At 41.2% G+C, this 17,747-nt stretch overlaps 1 protein-coding gene across 1 annotated transcript in view; it reads right to left on the minus strand.

Annotated features, from left to right (window-relative positions):
* Positions 1–13,564, minus strand: part of tnfaip1 (tumor necrosis factor, alpha-induced protein 1 (endothelial)) — a 41,117-nt gene extending 27,553 nt beyond the window's left edge. Inside the window, exon 1 of the mRNA XM_060943909.1 lies at positions 13,378–13,564. The gene's annotated coding sequence lies outside the window, so the exon portion shown is untranslated. The remainder of the gene's footprint in view (positions 1–13,377) is intronic.
* Between the last annotated feature and the right edge of the window lie 4,183 nt (positions 13,565–17,747).

Genomic DNA, 17,747 nt, shown 5'->3' on the forward strand with positions numbered 1-17,747 from the left:
CTTTGGATTCTTGTTTTATTGGGTTTTTTTGTCTCTGGTGGGGGTGAAACTGTAATAGTGGAAACCTGCAATACTGAGCATTAATTTTAAGCGTTAACAATAAATCTAATATAGTAATTTTTACGATTAAAGTGATTTATACAGGTAGCGGTCTGAGTGAATGACCTTGAGATCTGTAATGTCACAGCAGGAAGTCTATCGGTCTCATCGCCATTTCCGCTATACTAAAACACAGAGCTGACTGCAACTCCGAGCCTCCATTTTGAGTTAATTTATCGGCATGCCACATAGATGTGTTGCTGGCGGGTGCAGCAACATGACAGAAGGTGGATTTACATTGCATTCATGGCCCAAGAATGTTCAAACTGCAAAGATTTGGACGCGTTTTGCGAGAAGTTCACGGGCACATTGGGCGGCTATGAAGTGGCCTCTCCTCTGCTCTGCACGTTTTACTGAAGACTCGTACGACACCTCTGACCTGTTGAGGAGCGTTGGCTATAAGCCCGTATTGAAAGAGGGTGCAGTACCAACAATTAAAGAAAACTACAAGAAAAAGAAAAGTATTTATTTTCTCTTTTTTTTAAAAAAACAGAAAAATTCAGTTGCACCAGTTCTCCTGGAGCGTGAGCCGAGGGCTGTTGGCAAAATCTGGGATGGAACGGGACGGAACATATCACTCAGGCAGTGACCTCCCCGAGATTGTTGCTAAAACCGGTGACATCCCCTTCTGTCCTGGGTGTTAGCAATCGCCTGAGCCGAGCAGTAATGGTGGAGTACTCAGCAGGGTTCTCCACGAGGGGTTTTAGAGGTGCGGGCCGCCCCCCTTTCTGTGATTCCCGCCCCCGTTTAATTTCTGCCGCCCCTTTACAAAAGGAAGAGACGTCCCTTTGTTTTCTTTGTGACAGATAGCCTTTCTCTGTTGGAGTACCGACAACGCAACAACACCCGAGTGTGAAACTCATTTACCAGCAATTAGTTTAGTCAGTCTGACGATTATAGTCTAAGAAAAGCGTTTCACACTTCGGCGTTTTTGACACATTGTTCTTGCGCCGGGAGATAACACGCCTTTATAATAACATGTGTGAATCGACACCAAGTTCGAGATAACTGATTGTTATTGTCGGCAGAGAAATAAAGGATAAAAACAAAAAGTTCAAAGTTGGTGCGGCAAGTGTGATATTGCCTATAAAACCGTGAGGATATAACCTGGCAAATTTTATGCAAATGACATATGTAAATTTATGCAAATTTGTTTCAAGGTCATCCGATTGACCCCCACCCCCCTATATTTTCAATCCGTGGAGAACCCTGCTCAGTATGGAGAACGAGTGTAGCAGCCGTCTTATTTCTAAACTGGATATTCTTGCCATCTCGCCCTTACGTGGAAGAAGCGAATGAACAGAGAACTGAACAAACAACTGAAAGTCAGATTATTTCGAAACAATCGGCCACGAGGTCGACCTTCAAGAAGCGAGAACACAGACGGGTAAGCACCGACTCTCATTTGGATTAAAAAAAAAAAACACACAACACTAGTGAGTTTACTACAAGTTACTTTACTACCAGTAGTTTACCACAAATTAACTCTACTAGTTAGTTTACTACTAATTTATTACAAGTTACTTTATTACTACTAATTTAGTACACATTTATTTGCTACTAGTTTACAAGATAATTTTCTACTACTGAGTTTACGACTAATTTACTTTGACTATAATTCTACTTTCCTGCAACTTTACTAGTAGATTTACTACAAGTTAATTTACTACTAGTAGTTTACTACAAATTAATTTACTACTAGTTAGGTTTACTACTACAAGTTACTTTACTACTACTACTAGTTTACTACAAGGTAATTTTCTACTAGCGAGTTTACTACTAAATTACGACAAGTTACTTTACTACTAGTTTACCTCAAGGTAATTTGCTACTCTTATTAACACTACTTTGCTGCAACTTTATTAGTACATTTACTAGTTAATTTACTACAAAATGATTTAATAGTTTACTACAAGTTACTTTACTACTAGTTGTTTAGTACAAATTAATTTAATACTAGTTTACAAAGTAATTTTCTACTAGCGAGTTTACTACAATTTCATAGCTGCCAACATTCCGAAATTGTAAATAATAATACAAGGTTGGGTACTGAGTCTTGGTGGGGGGGTGGGGGGGCTTTGCCCCCCCGCCGCCAAAGCTTTCTAGCAAAACTACCCTGAAAAATCACACTAAAACAAAATAGTTTTACAAAATTTATTCTACAAACTAAACTATCATCTTACATTAATTTGCAAAGTTCTTTTCAACAATGTATGAAAATAGTCAGTGAATCAGGCAAAAACTTCAAACAATGCAATCGGCACATATAACTTTTGACAAAGTACACATTAGAGAAATAGACGAGAGCTTACTCAGTCAACAGTTGATGTTATTGCACCACATAAACTTGGCAATATCCAACACCATTCGGAAATGCTTTTCTGAGCAAGGGCCCAACATGACTAGCAACGGCTAGGGGAATGTTGTGTTCAATGAAAAAAGACGTGAACAAACATTCGGCCCGGATTGTTGACAGTTCATTCCAAGTGGCCACCCATTTCGTTAGTTTTGCAGTCTTTGAAATATTGTCCGTGCTTTCCTTGTGAAGGGAGGTTTTCACGTGTTACGATATCAGAACGCCCGCCATGACTGATAGAAACGTCTCGCCAACATGGAGCACAAAACGCGTAGTGATCGCCCTTACTTGACTTAGAAATGAAGGGAAACTCCTCTTGGTATGAGTCCTTGAAGCGCTGGCCCTTCCCCTTAGCCATGCTTTCTTTAGAGATTAGTACTACGCTACATCTTCATAACAAAAGCTTGAAACGCGTAGTATTTGCCGCTTGGAACGAAGCGGTGTTTTATCAAATACGAATCCCACCGGTGATAGACTTTGAAAATGACCCACGAAAATTGGCAAAATCGTATTTTATTGTAGTAAATTCATATTTTCGTAATCAAAACGACAAATCGTAATAAATACGATTTATTCGTAGTAGTTGGCAGCTATGCAATTTACTTTATGACTAGTTTACCTCAAGATAATTTACTACTTTTAGTTTACCACTACCTTCCTACAACTTTACTAGTAAACTAACTAGTTAATTTAGTACTAGTTAGTTTACTACAAGTTCATTTACTACTAGTTTACCTCAAGGTGATTTACTACTATTAGTTTACCACTACTTTCCTACAACTTAATTCACTCCTACTTACTTTACTAACAACAGGTTTAATTTATACAGCGCCTTTCACCAATCCAAGGCCGCTTTACAGAGCGATGCAATGGCACTACAGAAACAAATCAACCGAAAGAAACCATAACAGATCGGAGACACGGAAAACAAAATAATTTCCATGAACATAAAGAGAACAGATTTGTTCAAAGCATCGGAAAAGACTGAACAGTCAGTGCGTTTACATGCACATAGAGAGAATCGAATTTCTGCCGTTGCTCGACTGAAATCGAAGTTCAAAATGCCATGTATACACCTTAATTTGGCTGAAATTGCAGGCATGCAAACTGGTCAGGGGTGAAAAAGGTGAGAAGGATGCACGGGGACACGGCACGCGCGCAAAAGTACATTTCGTAGTCTACGTTACAAAAAAAATTGCAACCAGTGACATCTTGAATTTAATACAGTACAAAATAACTTTCCATAAACATGTCTTAATAAGTTACTGTTGAGTGGCCGGTAAATTGTACCATTTATTTGTCAGTGGCCGGTAAAGTTTGATATTTTGTGAAGTTAATTTTCACCCCTGTGTACAACACAGTGGGCTATTTACAAAAAGGTATATATTACTGCCTGTGCTATCTAACAGACCTACCCCAGAGGACACACCTGGCCAATCCCTGTCTGTCAATTTTCTTAAAGACATCACCTATGTGAAATCAGGGGCGGATCTAGAAAAATATTTATGGGGTGGCAAGAGGGGGGCAGGAATTTTTGAGGGGTGGCAACGTATTACAGACATGTATATATACTGAATTTAATCACAGTTTGACGACAAATAGTATGTACACACTACAAAAGGGCACAGACTGCCATTTACAAACTCATACAGATAAACTTAATCTCATGCCTTTATTGTTCACGAAGAACACACATTCTCAGATGAGGTCTATACCGTTTCTGGACAGTTTTATACTGTATATGCAAAAGAACAGACACTAAAAAACAACAATAACAACACTGCTTCAAGTTCAGCATGATTTAAACCATTTACACCAGTGTCACATTTTATAGTTTTTTTTCCTCACGCTTTGTAAAGGCTCACCAGTGAGCATAACATGAACTTGTCATGCCTACAACAGCTGAATACGGCGATTTCCATGTTGCTCAGCAAAACGCTTCACAAATTTATCAAGATCTAATGCTTTTGTGCGCTTTGATTCAATGCTGAGTACAGCCAAACTTGATAGTCTCTTTTCTGTCATAGTCGACCGCAAATAAGTCTTTATGAGCCTGAGAGATGAAAAACTTTGTTCACAGGATGCACTGCTCACAGGCAAGACAACCGCTATTTTACACAACCTGAACAACTCAAAAAAAAAAAAAACAACATCATCATCTTGGTATGGGTCCAAAAACAGTGAACTCCATGAGAGTGGTAGGACTCTCCTGTTCCCCCTTTTTTCTGTCTAGTACTCTCCTCGTCTGATGTAACTCATGTTTAAGATCCTCAATATTTGAATCATAAGCTTCAGCCAATAGCAATGTTTTCCTTGACAGACGGTGAATCAATATTAACTTTTGTGGCCGACTTTACACAAAACTAATGTCAGACCTAGCTAACATTAGGCCAAAAAAAAAAAAAGTGTGTTTCAGGTAACATGAAATACTAAAATAAGGTCGGTAGGTAGGAAATTTTTTTTCTTAATTTGTTTTATTTTGTTCGAAAAAATTAACACAAGTAAACATCTTACAAAATAGTATTTTGGCACAGAATCCTTTATACCACACATCATAATAAAATAAGTGTTTTAAATCTTTAAATGAATAAAAAAAATATCGCAAGAGTTCGAGTTATGATCTGCGGAAGCGTATTGCTGCCACACTCAAAAAAAAAATTGGCTTAGACTCAAGTAATTACGTGAAAAGATATTGTTAACAGAGTTATCACGTTTTTACAATATATTTATCATGTAATAACATCACGTAATTTCATGATACGAAATTATCACGTTATGATATTTTCATGTGATAATGTGAAAACACCTTATCAAGAAATAACGTGAAAATATGGTTTAACGTCCTAGGCTAGGCTACTTCCATTAAAAGCAGACGGCCTCGCCTAGCCTACTGTAGAACTTGGGTCGAGCAAAAACACGGAGCAAAAACATGGCTGAATCCTGAATGACTCCTATTTGTATAAATAGGGGACTACATAGGCGGCAAAATGTAGTGTTTTTCCCTGCCATGGAAGTGCACTTGTATACTGAAGAGGAAGCAATTTGCATTACAGCCAGGAGGGCTGATAGAAGTGGCGAAACATTTTACTTTTTATCGTTTCTTTCACAACTTGAATGCGTTGAAACAAAAAATTATGACAAACTAACGCCACTTACACTAAAATATCGAGGGAAATTTGTAATAAAAACTTTACGGTCGGCAATTTCGACGCGGAAATTCTCGATCGGTCGGGTTACCGGAAACACACTTTTTTTTTTGCCTTACATGTATAGTTAGCTAAATAACCTTCTCCAACCTGATTTTTATCCTCTCAAAATCAGCATCGCAACTATGCTAGCACTGTTCATTCATTATAATTTCATTTTTTGATAGATAGTTAATCAGCTTTTACCCCTTTCCTCCCGTGTCTCCTTTCCTCGCGACTCCTGGCTCCCTCGCTTCGCGCCTCTCAATTTTCCAAAACAACCAATCTCTGGCGTTATCTCGTGCTGCATTCGCCACAGTCGGACATTGGAAATTCGCGCACGTAAATGTCAAATTGGCCGTAATTTTTCTTTGAATTCGTCGCTGCCAACTGGGGTAGCAGCAGGGGTGGCAAGGTTTTCTTTTAGAGTGGCATATGCCACCCCGGTAGATCCGCCCATGGTTATTCCCCCCCGAGCGCGCTGGAAACTGTTCCATTGGTATTCAGATTCAGTCGCGAGATGAGGTTGCCAGATCTCTCTATAAAAAGGTGACTTTGCGGTCTGAATCTGTGGAATTTTCGTAAGCGAGGACTGGCAACCAGCAGTGGGTTGTGCACCAGCTGATCAGAACTCCAATGGAAAAGAAGCGTGTTAGTAACTGTTTATCTTGATTGGCTGTAACCTTGTAAGTGAAATGTTTGGCAACAATAGCGTTGTAGCCTGCCTACCCCCCCCCCCAAAAAAAACTCTTCGGATCTACACGATTCACACAAGTGACCTATTTTGGGACCAAAACGGCGAATTTCGCCGAAAGGTGAGGAGTTTGCATGTGTGAATTGAACCGAACTTGATTTCTCAGAATCGAGCTACACAACCTAGATTATGCGACTTTTGCCGAGCTACTTAGTGCATGTAAACCCTATTGAGCTACGTATTCGAGCTACTTACTTCAGCACTGCCCCTTCCGGAAGTGACGAGTGACGAGACCACAAGCGGGAAACACAACAGCCTCGGTCGGCATGACAACGAATCATGACAACGCCATGAATCTTTTCTTTTTGTGGCATTGTTTGCACTGTTAATTTAGCTCACTTACTGTATCACCAAATACATCTGTACAGCTGTTGCATAGCTGTGAATTGTGTACATAAACAAGTCACTGTATTTGTGTGTGTGTGTGTGTGTGTGTGTGTGTATATATGTCCAACATCTGAAGAATGTCAATAAAAGCAAAACAATTGAACTTTTTGTGTGTTTATTAAGACATAAGTTAAATTGTAAGCAAAAAATGGACTTTAGAAAAATATTATTGTGCAAAATAAGTTGTCTTACAAAAACAGTGGTCTGCGCCGGACAGTTTGTAGCCATACAGTCTGTTAGAGCAAGCCTAACAGCTTGAACATGGAACTGCCAGTGTTGCCAGATTGGGGGTTTTAAGTGCATTTTAGCGGATTTGAACATGTTTTGGGCTGGAATACGTCAGCAGTATCTGGCAACACTATAGCTCTTCTTCATGACGACAACCGGAAGTGTACCAACACGATGGGGCGTGTAGCGCCACGTGTGGCTCGGGTGCACAATGCACCTTACACAATAGCCCGATTTCACTTGTGCATGTAGGATTGGATTTCTCTGGCACCCCTGCTGGGACCCTTTGCTCGATTACCGACAGCAGCTCGATTTGGACGTGCATGTAAACGTACTGAGTGAGTGACCGGGAGAGGAAATATCAGGAGGAGGGACAGCAGAGAGAGATCAGATCAGATCTGAGAAGATTTTTGTATTTGCGAAGAGATGTACAATCCCACAGACCCTGAGGGAGAGAATTCATCAGCTTGGGGGCTGCAACCCTCAGTGCCCTGGAGCCCAGGGTGGATGTTTTAAATTTGGGGACAGATAACAGACGAAGACCTGAGACTGCGAATGGGACAGCAGAGTTGAAGTAATTCCATTAGATGTTGAGGAACGTAGCCATGGAGTGCTTTAAATGTGAACAGAAGAATGTTATAGTGGATGTGATCTAGAGCAGGGAGCCAGGGGAGGTTCTGGAGGAAGGGGGTGATGTGTGCCGAGTGTTTAGTGTGGGTGAGGACTCTGACTGCAGAGGGTTGAATCTACTGAAGCAGAGCGATGGACTTGGCTGGAAGACCAATGAATAACATTATGATAATCAAGTCATGACGTAATAAAAGTATGGATGAGTGTTTTAGACGCCTTGGTGCCGAGTGCACGACGGAGACATGTGCAGCGTAGCGAAGGTAGAAAAAGGCCGTTTTAGACATGGAGTTTACGATTTTCAAAAAAAGAGTGGAGAATCAAAGACAACGCTGAGATAAAACCGAGTCCAAACAAACTACTAGTTTATTACAAGTTAATTTACTACTAGTTAGTCTTCTACTAGTTTACCAGAAGTTAGTTTATTACTATCTTACTGCAAGTTAACTCACTACTAGTTCATTACAAATTAGTTTACTAGAGCAGCAGCTACAATTAAACACCTTTTCAGATTTACCAATAAAAACATTTAAAAATAAAAACATTTTACAAAGGTGAGTTTCAGTTCCAACAGTTATTATTGATTAATCAATCAACCAGAAGACTCGCCTCGCCCTTTGATCTTGTTGTCTGATGACGCGGCTCGTTACCTGAGATGGAAGGTTTTTTTAGCACGATCAGCAATTTTTCGGAAAACCCGGACGTTCTCATCGCAGGCAAGCATGGTGGAAAGATCATGGACGCGTTTTTACTGATCAAATTCACCGATATTTCATGATCTCCTCGTCGAAACCTGCTTTGTTTCTGATCCTTTCATTTGACAGTCGCCGTTTTGTATCTAAATGTGCGTTTGAGGGTCACATGAGGTGTCGATAATAGTGATCACTGTCACCGGTGTCCACCATTATCGACACGCTGTGGAATTAAGGGACATTTACAACTGTTATGGATTGATCTTTGTGTAACATTGTTGAAGGAGATGAAGAACTTTAAAAAAAAATAAATAAAAAGTGCTGTGATTTATAATAATTTTTGCTTCTGATTCATAACAGAATGGAATGTTTATAGAGTATTTGGAATCCGACTGCAATAAATAGAATTAGACCACAATTACATTCCTAGCCTATAAAAAAATTACATGCCTGAAATATTCAGATTTTTCTATTCCATTCAGATAATTTTTTTTTTGTAGTTTGTTGTAAATATCTACCACATATTACAGGCATGCAAACTGGTCAGGGGTGAAAAAGGTGAGAAGGATGCACGGGGACACGGCACGCGCGCAAAAGTACATTTCGTAGTCTACGTTACAAAAATACGTATTACAGACATGTATATATACTGAATTTAATCACAGTTTGATGACAAATAGTATGTACACACTACAAAAGGGCACAGACTGCCATTTACAAACTCATACAGATAAACTTAATCTCATGCCTTTATTGTTCACGAAGAACACATTCTCAGATGAGGTCTATACCGTTTCTGGACAGTTTTATACTGTATATGCAAAAGAACAGACACTAAAAAACAACAATAACAACACTGCTTCAAGTTCAGCATGATTTAAACCATTTACACCAGTGTCACATTTTATAGTTTTTTTTCCTCACGCTTTGTAAAGGCTCACCAGTGAGCATAACATGAACTTGTCATGCCTACAACAGCTGAATGCGGCGATTTCCATGTTGCTCAGCAAAACGCTTCACAAATTTATCAAGATCTAATGCTTTTGTGCGCTTTGATTCAATGCTGAGTACAGCCAAACTTGATAGTCTCTTTTCTGTCATAGTCAACCGCAAATAAGTCTTTATGAGCCTGAGAGATGAAAAACTTCGTTCACAGGATGCACTGCTCACAGGCAAGACAACCGCTATTTTACACAACCTGAACAACTCAAAAAAAAACAACATCATCATCTTGGTATGGGTCCAAAAACAGTGAACTCCATGAGAGTGGTAGGACTCTCCTGTTCCCCCTTTTTTCTGTCTAGTACTCTCCTCGTCTGATGTAACTCATGTTTAAGATCCTCAATATTTGAATCATAAGCTTCAGCCAATAGCAATGTTTTCCTTGACAGACGGTGAATCAATATTAACTTTTGTGGCCGACTTTACACAAAACTAATGTCAGACCTAGCTAACATTAGGCCAAAAAAAAAAAAAAGTGTGTTTCAGGTAACATGAAATACTAAAATAAGGTCGGTAGGTAGGAAATTTTTTTTCTTAATTTGTTTTATTTTGTTCGAAAAAATTAACACAAGTAAACATCTTACAAAATAGTATTTTGGCACAGAATCCTTTATACCACACATCATAATAAAATAAGTGTTTTAAATCTTTAAACGAATAAAAAAAAAATATCGCAAGAGTTCGAGTTATGATCTGCGGAAGCGTATTGCTGCCACACTCAAAAAAAAAAAATAATTGGCTTAGACTCAAGTAATTACGTGAAAAGATATTGTTAACAGAGTTATCACGTTTTTACAATATATTTATCATGTAATAACATATCACGTAATTTCATGATATTTTCATGTGATAATGTGAAAACACCTTATCAAGAAATAACGTGAAAATATGGTTTAACGTCCTAGGCTAGGCTACTTCCATTAAAAGCAGACGGCCTCGCCTAGCCTACTGTAGAACTTGGGTCGAGCAAAAACACGGAGCAAAAACATGGCTGAATCCTGAATGACTCCTATTTGTATAAATAGGGGACTACATAGGCGGCAAAATGTAGTGTTTTTCCCTGCCATGGAAGTGCACTTGTATACTGAAGAGGAAGCAATTTGCATTACAGCCAGGAGGGCTGATAGAAGTGGCGAAACATTTTACTTTTTATCGTTTCTTTCACAACTTGAATGCGTTGAAACAAAAAATTATGACAAACTAACGCCACTTACACTAAAATATCGAGGGAAATTTGTAATAAAAACTTTACGGTCGGCAATTTCGACGCTGAAATTCTCGATCGGTCGGGTTACCGGAAACACACTTTTTTTTTTTGCCTTACATGTATAGTTAGCTAAATAACCTTCTCCAACCTGATTTTTATCCTCTCAAAATCAGCATCGCAACTATACTAGCACTGTTCATTCATTATAATTTCATTTTTTGATAGATAGTTAATCAGCTTTTACCCCTTTCCTCCCGTGTCTCCTTTCCTCGCGACTCCTGGCTCCCTCGCTTCGCGCCTCTCAATTTTCCAAAACAACCAATCTCTGGCGTTATCTCGTGCTGCATTCGCCGCAGTCGGACACTGGAAATTCGCGCACGTAAATGTCAAATTGGCCGTAATTTTTCTTTGAATTCGTCGCTGCCAACTGGGGTAGCAGCAAGGGTGGCAAGGCTTTCTTTTAGAGTGGCATATGCCACCCCGGTAGATCCGCCCATGGTTATTCACCCCCGAGCGCGCTGGAAACTGTTCCATTGGTATTCAGATTCAGTCGCGAGATGAGGTTGCCAGATCTCTCTATAAAAAGGTGACTTTGCGGTCTGAATCTGTGGAATATTCGTAAGCGAGGACTGGCAACCAGCAGTGGGTTGTGCACCAGCTGATCAGAACTCCAATGGAAAAGAAGCGTGTTAGTAACTGTTTATCTTGATTGGCTGTAACCTTGTAAGTGAAATGTTTGGCAACAATAGCGTTGTAGCCTGCCTACCCCCCCCCCCCAAAAAAAAAAAACTCTTCGGATCTACACGATTCACACAAGTGACCTATTTTGGGACCAAAACGGCGAATTTCGCCGAAAGGTGAGGAGTTTGCATGTGTGTATTACAATATCAGTAAACATTTTATATTTTGGTTCGAGGAACGACATGCGACCTTTGACCTGGATTTTCATGTGGTTATAAACATCAATTCCCTGTTGACATTTATTGGTAAACAACACAACTAGAAATTAATACAAACAACAACGAATGATTAACAAAATGTGATCAACGAAAATACTTAAAGTGGGTAGAAAGTGGAACAGAAAGATTTTTTGACAGGTTAAACATCTCATCTCTCATTATCTGTAGCCGCTTTATCCTGTTCTACAGGGTCGCAGGCAAGCTGGAGCCTATCCCAGCTGACTACGGGCGAAAGGCGGGGTACACCCTGGACAAGTCACCAGGTCATCACAGGGCTGACACATAGACACAGACAACCATTCACACTCACACCTACGGTCAATTTAGAGTCACCAGTTAACCTAACCTGCATGTCTTTGGACTGTGGGGGAAACCGGAGCACCCGGAGGAAACCCACGCGGACACGGGGAGAACATGCAAACTCCGCACAGAAAGGCCCTCGCCGGCCACGGGGCTCGAACCCGGACCTTCTTGCTGTGAGGCGACAGCATTAACCACTACACCACCGCACTGCCCATATATTTATATAAAAGACATTTTGTACTAAATGTCTGTCATGTCTATGCAAAACAAATTTTAAATAAAAACTATGTTTTGTTAACTTAGTACCACATACCGATTTTTTTTTAAATAAATAATAATCTGGATGTCGATAACTGCAGACAACGGCAACAAAAACTGTGGAAGTGTCATGTGATCTGATACGCTAAGTAATTAGGAATCAACTCATTTTTTTCCCAGTGGAAGTTTGAGTAATTATTCATGAACAATTTACGTATTTAAAGTTTTTCCTACTTTTGTAACGGCCAAAAGATCGTTAAGGTGTTGATAATTGTAGCCGCCGCTCTACTTCTTTACTACCATTTTACTACAAGTTAACTCAATACTAGTTTATTATTAGTTTACTACAATTACTGCTAGTTTATTACAAGCTAGGTTTCTACTAATTAGTCTCCAACTAGTTTACTACAAGTTAAAGTCATTAACTTTTATCTGACTGTGAACAGCTCAGTGTACAGCTACTCTAGTGTAACAGGCCAGTGGGGACACACCCACACCACACACACGCTCCACATACACACACCACACACACTCCACATACACACACACCCCACCCCACACACACTCCATATACACACACACCCCACCCCACACACACTCCATATACACACACACCCCACCCCACACACACTCCATATACACACACACCCCACCCCACACACACTCCACATACACACACTCCCCACCCCTATTCTGCTCTGTGATTATTAGTGATGGGATTTCCGGCTCATTTGACTCACTAATAAGAGTCGACTCTTTCAGCTCCCAAGTTGCTCATTGTCAGTTTGTTCGAAACCAGACGAAAATGAGGTTTATTTTTCTAATAAACCCAAACACAGTCCTTTAAATAAAGGAAAAACAACAACAACAACCACCATCAACCCCCACACCGAGCCCGGGATGAAGCCAAACTAAAGAGGAATCGGTTGATGCGAACAAACAGCTTCGGTGTTGAGGATTTCTCCATGGAGGCGTTCGGATTAATCGGCATCGTCAGAGTAAACAGCAATGTTTACATCTCCGAAAGGAGAGAGAAAATAAACACGGCTCCTTTCAGCACAGCAGCTCGGAATGATTATGGAAGAGAGTTGACTCAAAGAACCGATTCATTCACAAACGACTCATCACTGGTTGGCGTTGAGCGCGAGAGCTGAATCAGCGGCCGTTTACAGCTCCGGCCGGAAACGATCCGGGCGGTTCGAATCCCCTGGCAGCAGGAAGCGCTACTACAGCACACACACACACAGGCAGCAGGAAAAGCCGGAGAAACCCACATTAACACAACAAACTGGCGCGTGTGTCGGGGCCGCGGCCACTGACCTCCGGGCTGCTGAACAGCCGCTCTGCCCTGCGCAGCTCCAGCCGACAGACAGACAGACAGACAGCGCGGCCGCCTCCGCAGCTCCAGGCAGTTAACGCGAACAGCGCCGGGGTTGGTTTGTTGCGTGCCGCCGCTGTAGCAGAGGCGCGGGCTGCAGCCTTCAGCTCAAACGCCTTCGACGTGTTTTTCTCTTCTTCTATGTAACGTTTCCGCGAGCCACAGAAACTTACATGAGTTCCTACTGCCCTCTGCTGGTCAGGGCTGGATGGAGACCGCTTCCACCACCTGAACAAATCCATCCATCCATCACCACCTGAACAAATACATCTCATCCATCCATCCATCACCACCTGAACAAATACATCTCATCCATCCATCCATCCATCCATCCATAACCACCTGAACAAATACATCCCATCCATCCATCCATCCATCCATCCATCCATCCATCCATCCATCACCACCTGAACAAATACTCACATCCCATCCATCCATCCATCCATCACCACCTGAACAAATACATCTCATCCATCCATCCATCCATCCATCCATCCATCCATCACCACCTGAACAAATACTCACATCTCATCCATCCATCACCACCTGAACAAATACATCTCATCCATCCATCCATCCATAACCACCTGAACAAATACATCCCATCCATCCATCCATCACCACCTGAACAAATACTCACATCTCATCCATCCATCCATCCACATCCATCCATTACCACCTGAACAAATACTCACATCCATCCATCCATCCATCACCACCTAAACAAAATCACATCCCATCCATCCATCCATCCATCCATCCATCCATCCATCCATCCCCACCTGAACAAATACTCACATCTCATCCATCCATCCATCCATCCCCACCTGAACAAATACTCATCCATCCATCCATCCATCCATCCATCACCACCTGAACAAATACTCACATCTCATCCATCCAGCGCTCGAAACTAACGGTGTCCCGATGTCCCGGGGACCATAAAAAATGTCATCGGGACACAAAATTATCATATCTGGGACAATCCCGGGACAATGGAAAAAAAATAGATCTAGAAAAAAAGTTCTACATTAAAGGTGCAGTACAAGATTTTGGAATAACGGTTCCCGCAAGCCATATTTTGAAAAGAAACACTCCCACCCCCCGCGTCTCCACCCCTCCTCCCCCTCCTAAAGCCTGAGAAAGTCCGGCTTTATAATGGGTGTCTATTGCGTTACACACTAGTGGAGCTCGTTAAGTTAGAGTGTAAAGAGCTTGGAAAAATAGCTCAAACTTTCTCATTTAAACTGTGTTTTCAGCCCCAATTTTCACTCCACACACATAATTTTCTCAAAAGTAGTAGCCACACTTGTCCTGATTCACACAATGTGTCTACCTGAGCGATAGGATTTACTGTTTTTGAATGAGAAGCCTGAAAGTAACGAGAGCACAGCCGCGCAGCCTCATAGACTCCCATTATAAACGTGGCAGAAAAGTCACTCGTTTTTAACTCGCTCTAGTGACCTCATTTTTTACACTACAGACAAAAAAAATTACATCCGTGTGTTCAGGAGAGCCTTGTGGCGCTCACTGTGAAAGAATTTTGTGAATATCTCCTTCCGTTTTCGTGTAAATCCCCGTTGTTTGGAAGGAGCGCACTGAGAGAATCCTGCGCTCTGTGTGACACTCTGCTCGCTCTCACACACAAACACACACACACAGAAGGGCGGGCTGCTCGCGGGCTTCAGTCTGATTGACGTGTCAGTATCCAATCATTTTGAGGTGGTACCTCGATATGATTGGATGGCGTTTTTCCTTTATTTTACACTGTAGACTGGATTAAAATATTTCGTTTTTTGGGTCAAACCTTCTATTGTACTGCTTGCAACATGGGTGTGCATTTCATCCATTGATGGTATGGCTGATGGCTTTCAAAACATCTCTGAATGGGGCAACAGGTATATTACATAAAAATGGATAACGGTAATGGTGAAAATGATAAGTTGGCCTTATATATGCCAACAGATATTCAAGGTATAAGTAGATGAAACAAACATAAAAGGGGTCTTATTTTCAGCTAAAGTGTACTGCAGATGTAGTGAGTTGAAACATTTTCTGAATGAGCTAGTTGGCCCCTTTTAAATAAACGGGTATCTATTCATACAGTGAGATCACCAAAAGTTTAATAAACTGAAAATGCAATAACTGTAATTTTGAAGTAGATGATGTATTGGACATGTGTCGCTTGTGTCTTGTGACTTATTGTAAAAATGATATAGAGGGTTCAAAATCGTATAGTTACAAATATAATAGAAACTTCATATGATAATATTAACCACTGGTTATTTCAGAGAGGAAAAAAATGGGGACACTATTGCTTCCATTCGGGACAATACAACACAGAATTCGGGACCACTGGGGGACACAAAGAAAAAAAGTTAATTTCGAGCCCTGCATCCATCCATCCATCCATTATCTGTAGCCGCTTATCCTGTGCAGGGTCTCAGGCAAGCTGGAGCCTATCCCAGCTGACTATGGGCGAGAGGTGGGGTACACCCTGGACAAGTCGCCAGATCATCACAAACTCACATCTTACATATCTCATAAATATGACTTAGTGTCTCATAATTGACTTACTAATTCATAAATATGGCTTACTATCTCATAAATATGATTTGCTGTCTTATAAATATGACTTACTGTGTCATAATTATCTTACTATTTCATAAATATGACTTACTGTCTCATAATTATGACTTACTATCTTAGAAATATGACTTGCTGTCTCATAATTGACTTACGATTGCATAAATATGACTTACTATTTCAAATGACTTGCTGTCTCATAAATATGACTTACTGTCTCATAAATATGACTTACTGTCTCATAAATATGACTATCTTATAATCCTGCAGACTCCCCTCTAAGACTGCTTTGCTACGGTATATTCTCCCCTGCCACCACCTTGCAGTCTCCAATCTCTTTCAGACTGGATTGCTCGCCCAGGATATAATCCACCTGTGAGCACCTTCCTTCACTCCAATATGTTCCTTCCTCTTCTTGAAATATGTATTCACCACAGACATTTCCATCCTTTTCTCAAAATCCACTGTCCTTCCACATTCCTCTCCTGGACTCCATACCTACCCATCACCTCCTCATCACCTCTGTTCCCTTCACCAACCTGCCCACTGAAGTCTGCTCCAATCACCACCACTTCATCCAACTCACTCCAGAAACCTTCTTTCTCTTCCATCTTACACCCAGCTTGTGAGATATACACACGGACAACAATTCATTATCACACCTACAATTTCCAGCTTCATTTGGGATAACCCCTACTCTATTTCTCCTCCCATCCACACCATGGCAGAACACTTTGAACCCCAGAATGCTCCTGCCCTTGCTCCCCTTCCACCTCGTCTCTTGCATGCACAGTATACCCACTTTCCTTCTCTCCATCATATCCGACAGCTCTTTCCCTTTCCCAGTCATGGTATCAACATTCACCTCCACACTCCTATCCTTCCTCCTCTCCCGTTGCCTCTGGACATGCCTTCCTCCTCTCCTTCTCCTTTGCACAGCAGTAGCATAGTTTCCACTGGCACCCTGCTGGCCCACAGTACTGGTGGTGGCGGTCGTTGGTAACCTGAGCCTCAAGTGATCCGGTATGGAAACCGATTTATGATCCACATATTTGATTTGGAAAAGGTTTTACACCGGATGCCCTTCCTGACGCAACCCTCCTCAATCTATCCAGGTTTGGGCCCGGCACTAAAAATGCACTGACTTGTGCTAACCCAGTGGCTGGGTTAATTCATGTAAATTATACGTTTTATATGTTTTATTTGGGGCACTTTGATATACAGTACCGTATAGACCCCTTTCACATGACGTCACCGCGCCGCGAGATTTTGTTAGGCGCCATATTGGAAGACCAAGTACATGCACTCACAATATAAAACAAAGTACGAGCGAGAGTAAAGTGACACGATGGATGATAATTCTGGTTATGTGAGTACATTACCAGCTGCAGAAAGGGCACGGTATGTGGAGAAACTGGCTGTGATTGATGGGTTTGACCCATATGATAAGACTCGCGGCAAGGGAGAATGGAAACATAAGGAGGACCTGACACCAATTCTGCCATCTGTTTGCTACCCAGACATTGTAAACTATTTGTTGTTTACACCCAGTGCCTACACTCAGTGTTCGAACTATGCCGATATTTTCGGGGGGCCCCTTTTTTTCCCTTGGGGGGGAAATCCGGAAGTTTGCGTGCAACTGCGTGCAGTCCGGAGCACACCTTTGGAGGCCTGGCGGGTTTTAATATTATTTTTAGCTCTGCATTTTAGCAGTAATACTTATAGT

The sequence above is a fragment of the Neoarius graeffei genome, chromosome 17, assembly GCF_027579695.1.
Source record: "Neoarius graeffei isolate fNeoGra1 chromosome 17, fNeoGra1.pri, whole genome shotgun sequence".
NCBI lineage: Eukaryota > Metazoa > Chordata > Actinopteri > Siluriformes > Ariidae > Neoarius > Neoarius graeffei.